Source organism: Lissotriton vulgaris, chromosome 5, assembly GCF_964263255.1.
Source record: "Lissotriton vulgaris chromosome 5, aLisVul1.2, whole genome shotgun sequence".
In the NCBI taxonomy this organism is placed as follows: Eukaryota; Metazoa; Chordata; class Amphibia; order Caudata; family Salamandridae; genus Lissotriton; species Lissotriton vulgaris.
In genome coordinates, this window is record NC_141693.1 from 510,684,119 (window position 1) to 510,692,348 (window position 8,230).

The following is an 8,230-nucleotide window of genomic DNA, read 5'->3' on the forward strand; positions in this document are numbered from 1 at the left end:
TTTATGACAATAGATGTTCATTGAAAAGTACCACTCAAGTATGGCGGCCGAAATCGGCCAAGTGGATCTTTTGTAGTCCCTCTTCTATGCACTTTGTTTTTCACTATGTAAATAGCACCATGAAATGAACACAGTAACCGTGACCAAGCCTTAGTGGCGAAACGCGTCGGTGGGAGCTGCCGATTTTGTGCCTTAAATAAATACATTTTGAAGCATCCAAAGGCTGCCTGTGCCGTTCTTCTGAGTGGGGGAATTCTGTTTATGATATCTATATATATATATATATATATATATATATATATATATATATATATATATATATATATATATATATATATATATATATATATATATATATATATATATATATATATATATATATATATATCTATATATATATATATATATATATATATATATATATATATATATATATATATATATATATATATATATATATATATATATATATATATATATATATATATATATATATATATATATATATATATATATATATATGTCCAAATCCTGGTTACACAGTCCTAGCAGGAAAAACCAGAGTCGAAGCCCAATTTATGTTCGAGTGCTCAAAGATTTATTTTGGCATGAAAAAACAACCCTACGCGTTTCGAGGTACGCCTACCTCTTGCTCACGGGTGGAGTGTCATTCACAACGCCAAACTTTTAAAGTGACACGTTAACAATTGCACATATCACGTGGTAATTAACATGAAGACAGACTAACGTCGATACTTTGTTACTGCCACATTTACATTTTGTTACATTGAATGCCTGGTAAATATTTAGCATTTGAGAGATGTTTTGTTTTAAATGTTTAACTGAATGTCCTGGAAATGCATTTAAATATCGTCATGCATTCCAACCCAAATGGTTATACTTCACAATTATGTGAATACGTTACAATTCAAATGAATGTCCTGCAAATATTTTTGTCAACCTGACATCAACGAATAATGTGTAAATAACACAACAAATTACAATCAGGCGATTTTTGACCATAGTCCATAATTGTGACAAAGTCTATAGCGCCCCAGTGGGCATAAACAGTGTGAATTCACGAGCAGGTCATGTTTAACACATTCTTCATCAAGCCCTAGTGGGCAGGCAGCCATAATCTGTAACAAAGGGATAATGTGTATATATTAGTGTCTCTGTCTTCAAAAAAATATATTCAATTTTGTGATATATACTGTGCAAAACAATTAACTATATTAAAAGTTAGCATATATCCTCAGCAGGTGGTGACAAACTGCTATTTTCAATAAAAACGCACAGTCATGTGTACTGAACGCAGGCATAGTGTGCAACATCAGTCCATAGTTTGAGGGATATTGTTACATTCAATCATACAAATGAATTGCTAACTCTTCTCCAAGGTTATGACCCCCCGGTTGGATGGTGTTGTACTTAATTATGTATTTGGACTCAAGTTTTCTTAAGTCAAGCCATCTGTTGCCACCCCTCTCCTTATTTTCTACACAATCAATTACAGCAAATGTGAGCAAATTGGGGTTTTGTTCATGTTCTAGGGCAAAATGTCGTGCTACCGGGTACTGCTGATTCAGGTTTTTTATGGCCCTTAGGTGTTCTAAGACCCTGAGTTTTGCCTGTTTCGTTGTACATCCAATATAAGTTTTTTTGCACGGGCACTGCAATGCATATATGGCATATTCAGTGAAACAGCTAAGATGCTTAACAATGGTGTGTTCAACTTGGTCAGGGGAAAGCTTTATTGATTTGCAGTTTCTGCTAGTTTTACAAGCTTTGCACTTTTTACAAGGAAAAAATCCTTGTATTGCATTTGGTTTGGGTTGATTTTTGATCAACGTTGTACTCAGCATGTCTTTCAGAGACCTTGCTTTTTTGTAGGTGACTGATGGAGTAGCATTAATAACTTTTTCTAGATCTTTGTCTAATCTCAGGATCTCCCAATATTTCTTCAACCCACGTCTAACCTCCCAAGATTGGCAGTTATATGTGGTGATGAATCTGATCGTTTCTTCATCTTCATGTTTTTTTGGTATTAAGAGATTTTGCCTGTCCAGTAGACCTACTTTTTGTTCTGCCTTTTTGATCATTTTCTTTGAGTAACCCCTGTCCAGGAACCTTTTCATCATTATTCCTTTTTCTTTTTCAAAACCTTCTACTGTGCTGCAATTTCTTTTAGCCCTAATCAGCTCCCCAAATGGTATGCTGTGTATCAGTGAGGCTGGGTGGCAGCTATTTGCACTAAGGAGGCTATTTCCTGCTGTTTTCTTTCGAAATAGTGAACTGACAAGCACCCCCTCCTTAATCGTCAGGCTGACATCTAGAAACTCAAGAGTGGTTCTACTCATTTGGCTCGTAAATTTGAGATTGAGGTCATTGCTGTTCAACATGGACTCAAACTCTTGTGCTTGGTTGAGTGTGCCATTCCAAACGCAAAAGATGTCGTCTATGTATCTTACCCATAGGACGGCGTGGGTACTATAGTGGGAGATGTTGTTCACCACTAGCTCCTCCCACCAGCCCAGGTATAACCCGGCGAAACTGGGGGCAAAGCAAGTACCCATCGCCGTCCCACGGACCTGTCTGTACATCTTTTTATTGAAAATGAAATAATTGTTGCTCAGGCAAAACCACATCATATCCAATAACATGTTGGTATGTGCTAAGTGTGAAATGGACCGATTCTTTAAGAAGTATTTGCATGCATCAATCCCTAGATCTTGTGGAATGCTTGTATATAAGCTAACCACATCAAAGCTGATTAGCCAATATTCAGGTTGCCATACAAAATTTTCAATTATTCTTAAAAAGTCAGACGTGTCTCTGACGTATGATGGCATAGCTTGTACTGAGGGTTGTAGGAAGTGGTCGATGTATCGGGAGGTATTCTCTAATAAGCTACCAACAGACGATACTATGGGTCTCCCGGGTGGTGTTGTCATACTCTTGTGTAATTTTGGCAATAGATATAATGCCGGGGTCACGGGATATTTACATAACAGGAATTTATATTCTTCATCCTCAATTATGCCTGACTCTTTCCAGTTGTATAGTTTTTGATGGTACGTCTTAATCATCTCATTATAATCCTGTTTGGTAGCTGTTGTGTAACTATCTACATCACTCAATTGTCTCTCTCCCTCATACAGATACATATCAATGGGCCAGATAACTACGTTACCCCCTTTATCGCTGTTTTTTATCACAACGTCAGACCAACCTGCTATGTCTTGCAAAGCTTGATATTGATCTTTGCTAAGATTCATGTTAACTTTGGGTCTTTGTTTTTCAATTTTGCGCATTGCATTCAACATTCCCTGTTCAAAAGTATCAATGTATGTATTCGCAATGTTAGGCACAAAGATAGATTTCGGTTTAAAACCACTTTTGCTACAAATATCAATAGTTTCAGTTTCAACCAAATTTAAAATCGGATTCTCTGAGATGTCTTCGCATCCGGCTAGTTCGTGAAAAGTTTGTAAAGTCTCAGCATCATTTAAAGTTAACTTGCTGACTTTTTCCTGATTAATGTCTTTTTTTAAACGTGTTCTATTGACAAACCATTTTTTTAACTTAAGTTTTCTGGTAAATTTGAATAAGTCTATGCGTGTGTTAGTGTAATTAAATCTTGCCGTAGGGCAGAAGGATAGACCTTTAGACAGTACTTCTAATTGGTCAGAGGATAAAGAATGTTTTGATAAATTTACCACTGTTTTGGTCTTCATTTCTTCATCGACTTGCCCCTTGTACGCATTCCCACGGGGCTGGCCACATTGTCCGCTTTTCCTCTTCCAGCTGCTGTGTTTCCTCCTCTGCCGCCTCTTCCACGATTTCTTTTGGGCGTGCCCACTTGGCGCCCTTGTGCCATCAGCGCCAGCTCGTTTAAAATTCTGTCGTTTGGGGTCATATCCTCCTCCAATTCTGATATATCACTTTCCACAGACTCACTTTCAGATTCTGCCACTGTGGTTTCATTTTCCAAAGTCGCCGTGGTCTCAGCAGTACTTTTCTTAGGTAATTTGGCTTTCTTTTGCTTTTTAGCAGTATCCCTCAGTGCATCAAACCTCTTGGCGAACGTAAGGATTTGACCTTTTTTATAGTCAATCTCGTCACGTAAAAATTTCCGTTGTTTTTTGTCTTTTATTTCTTGTTCCAGTTTTTCCAATCTTTTCGTCAACTTGGCCATCTCAGTTGCGAACTCAGTTTCCGTGTATTTTTCTTTTAATTTGGTTGTCAAGACTTCAATCTCCTCGTTAAGTTTAGCACACTCCTTCTCAGCATACTTGATGAGTATTTTCAGCATGTTATTAGAGCATACATTGTTATTTTCCATCCACTCCTTTATGAGTTCTGGATCTGGCTTCTGGAAGGTGGGAATAATGAAAATCCGTAACCCTCTTGGAATTCGATTGCATTCCTGGTATTTCGTGAGGGCAGCCGCCTCCCACCACTTGGATTGCTCTCGTTTTAACGCTTTCCAGAGCGTGTCCCATAATTTCTTAGTTTCATCCACCGGTTTGGATGCTGCTGCACTCATGCCTGCGTTATCATCCGCGCTGGTCCCAGCGTGGGTAAATAGCTTGTCAGCCGCCTCCTTTCTCCTGCTGTTTCTCACATCAGCCATTTGTTTATCTTTACAGCGAGCCCCCCGGCGTTACGCTGTTCGCACTCAGAAACTATATATGTTTATATCCAACGCTTTGCCTCCACTGGTGGAAGAAAGGACTGTCCAGGCCACCAAGTCAAGAAAGCGTGTTTTTAATAAATTGCTCCACTCAACGCGTTTCGAGGGGAGAAACTTTCTTTATCACGCAATAAACGAGAGAAACCCCCACGATGGCGTGTGCTGGCTCTTCAATGAGATAAGGTTGGGAACTATTTATATATATATATATGTATATGTAAAAAGATATATATATATATATATATATTTTTTTTTTTATGAAAAATGTTAAAGTGACATTATATTTACAAAGTCACACGCAAGGTAATGTTTACAAAACAAAAAAAATGACATTCTAAAGGTATAGTTCATTCAGCTAACTATAATTTGCATCTCCACTATTCACTGCTTATGATTTCACATATTACATCACTCACAACATGTTAAATTATATCATTGGCAAATATCACTGATGACATCACTGATGACATCTCAAATGGCATAATTGTTTACATCATCCGACCTACCGCTCCTCAAATTCCTCTATAAACCTCTAAATCACTTAAGGGAATAAAGTAGGTAGTAAAGGGCCAACAAACATATAGTGCAAACATTGACTGTGTTCATGTGTGCATATAAGAAAATAGTGTAGTAGTTGAGAAAAGACTGATTCACTATGGTAAAAGTTAAATCATACACACTTTAACCACCAGTAAAACTTTAAGTGGAAACAGTACTTCATTTAAACAGGGAAGAGACTAAGTGCAACTAGTATGAGTTGCAGATGTACGTTACCAATATTTTGAGGTTTAAATCCAAGTCCTGTTGCCACAATATGTGAGAAAAACTGAAGCTTATTCTTACATTACATTACTCACCTCTGGATTTCTGTACACATGCTGAAGGTAAAGAGGTGCCAAGTAGTGCTATTGACATTTTCTATATGAACAAGAGATTTCTAAGGTGCAGATATTTCCAAATGTTCAGTGAAAAGTATGACACATTGTACATTGTTGAAGAATGAATAATGCTTAGGTGATGCACTTGCACTTAAAGCAGTTCAAGTTGCAGTGTGAATGTAACGGTTGTTCTAATAATGTACGCCTTCTGCTCATTACAGGAATATGTAAAAGGTATTTTTACTAATTACAGGGGATTGTGCAATCCAGTTGTGCATTCTTTATCTTGGCTAGTGAGTCAGTGTAAAGCTGTTGACTTAAAATTCTATGTGAGATGAGGTATTTAACAGGCACATCACATGAAGGAAAATAATGACCAAACACTCTTTTGAACAGTATTCAAGGTCTCATAAACTGTTGACTGCATTAATGCCTACAGAGATATTATCTGGCCTAGTCACAAGGGTAACCTACACTTGTGAGTTTGTTCCTACATAAATTGCTGGTCACATTAATGTCTATGGAGACATTACGTTTCTTACAAATCTGAGTATCAGTAAAAAAAAAGAGTAGCATATCTACGATACACTGTGTGTGATTTTGTCAATGTACTATAAAGTCACTTTAATCTTAGTTTTTTTTAATAAGTTTCTGAGATATTTTCAATGTAGGTTAAAGTGTTTTTCCATATATATATATAAAGAAAAAGCATAGAGGAGAAGAGGTGGGAGAGAACTTGGATATGCATTCAGGAGTAACAAGAGCCCTGTTATAAATTAAAATAAAGATTATGTAATACAAGCTGCTTTGGATGTGTTCAATAATTTAAGCCAACATTTATCCCAAGTAGTGGTATGGAGTGAAATGGATAAATCAACTTCCCACAGTAGCTTCTTAAGTGTTTTCGATCTCTCAGGGATTGGTGACATTAACATCTTATGGAGAAATGCTGCCTTAGGAATAGAGTCATGAGAGCTGTTGCATAACAGGGTAGTGGGAATAAGTGATGGAGTGCTTGGGGGTAAGTTATTACTGGCTATACTGTCCTTGTATGAATTTCTTTGGAACTTATTCTTTTTAATTTGTATCTTTGTGCAAATATGTAAATTGTACCTTTTAAATGTTCCTTTTATGGTTTTCCTTTGTGAAAAGCCGAATAAAGAAATTTATATATATACTGGCTAAGTAAGACTGCAAAGAAGATGATGTTAAAAGATATTCATGGAAAAAATAATTTGGTAAATTATATTGTGATTGCATTTGGGAAAAGGGAATGACAGAGTTATGTTGGACAAGAAAACATAATACCCTTCTCCTTCCAGTGTTTCTAGTATAATGATTTATGTCTAAATTTGATACATTTGTTATACTAAATAGAGAAACATTGACGAGGATCGAAACCAATAAAAAATACATTATGTAACAATTGTTGGGAGTATTTCAGTATAGGGTTATTTGATATAACGTTGCATTTAGACAAATAAATTATGTTTTCTAATGAGAAATTCTTTATTTAAAGAGCGTTCTAATACAATCTATCTTGGCATGGAAGTATCACCAAACTCATGAGTTAAGGCAATAAACTGCCTAATTAGAAATGCAGAATGATATCATTGGAAACAGGAAAACAAACGCCGCCCTCATTCTTGGGACGTTTGAGTTTAGCTAAAGCAAAATGGGAATGTGTATTATTCCATAGAAATTTGGTGCAGATTGACCAATTTGAGAGAAATAAGAAATGGGAATCTTAAAAGTTAACATAGACAGTGTAACAAGGACATGCGGAACGATCATCTTCTTAATACTATCCAGCATTCTCCCACATGAAAAGTCGATAGGAGACTGTGTAGAGAGTAATTTCTGGAGTGTGGTTATTAAAGTATTAAACGTACAACTAATTGTGTTGAAAACAGTAGAGGAAAACCATATTCCAAGTTTTTTTATTTTGGTAGGGCACCAAGTAAAATTAGTGTTAGCGAATATATATTGGACACATGAAGGGTTAAAGGATAAAACTTCAGTTTTGTGAAAAATACCTTTATATCCAGAGATGCTGGAATACAAATACATTTCATTTAAAAAGGGAGGAAGGGTGGAGAGGGGGCTAGACAGATAAACCAAAATATCATCAGCATAAGCAGTCAGTTTAGTTTCATTGGAATTATATACAAAACCTAAGATATGTGGGTTAACACAAATTCGTTCATGGAAAGGATCTAAGCATAAAACAAATAGCAGAGGTGAAAGAGGACATCCTCGGAAAATTATTATTAACAGAAATACTAGCACATGGGGCAGAGTATAATAATGTTATAAATTAAATTAAATTAGGGCTAATGCCACACCATTGAAGAGTAGTAAACATAAATTACCAATTAATACGATTGACAGCCTTTTTGGCATCGAGAGACAATGCAGCCAGAGGAGATTGATTTTTTTTACCTAAAACAATGACATTAGAAAACATTCTAGCATTATCAGCAGCCAGCCTGCCCTTAACAAAACTAGACTGATCGGTGTTGACCAGTAATGGAATAAGAGTCTCAAGACGGGATGCAAGTATTTTGGCAGTGGCGGCTGGTGATATTTGATATTGGTGAGGTGTAAAAGTGTGGGATAAGTGTTGTGCGGCGAGTGAGCCCAACCTTTCTAAGGG

General features: G+C 36.4%; 1 long non-coding RNA gene across 1 annotated transcript; it reads right to left on the reverse strand.

Annotated features, from left to right (window-relative positions):
- Positions 1 to 575: 575 nt before the first annotated feature.
- Positions 576 to 3,879, reverse strand: LOC147711152 (uncharacterized). The gene is made up of 2 exons (XR_015295662.1): positions 3,720 to 3,879; positions 576 to 1,139 (listed from the first exon to the last, which is right to left on the reverse strand). It is a non-coding gene; the product is annotated as an uncharacterized LOC147711152 (long non-coding RNA).
- Between the last annotated feature and the right edge of the window lie 4,351 nt (positions 3,880 to 8,230).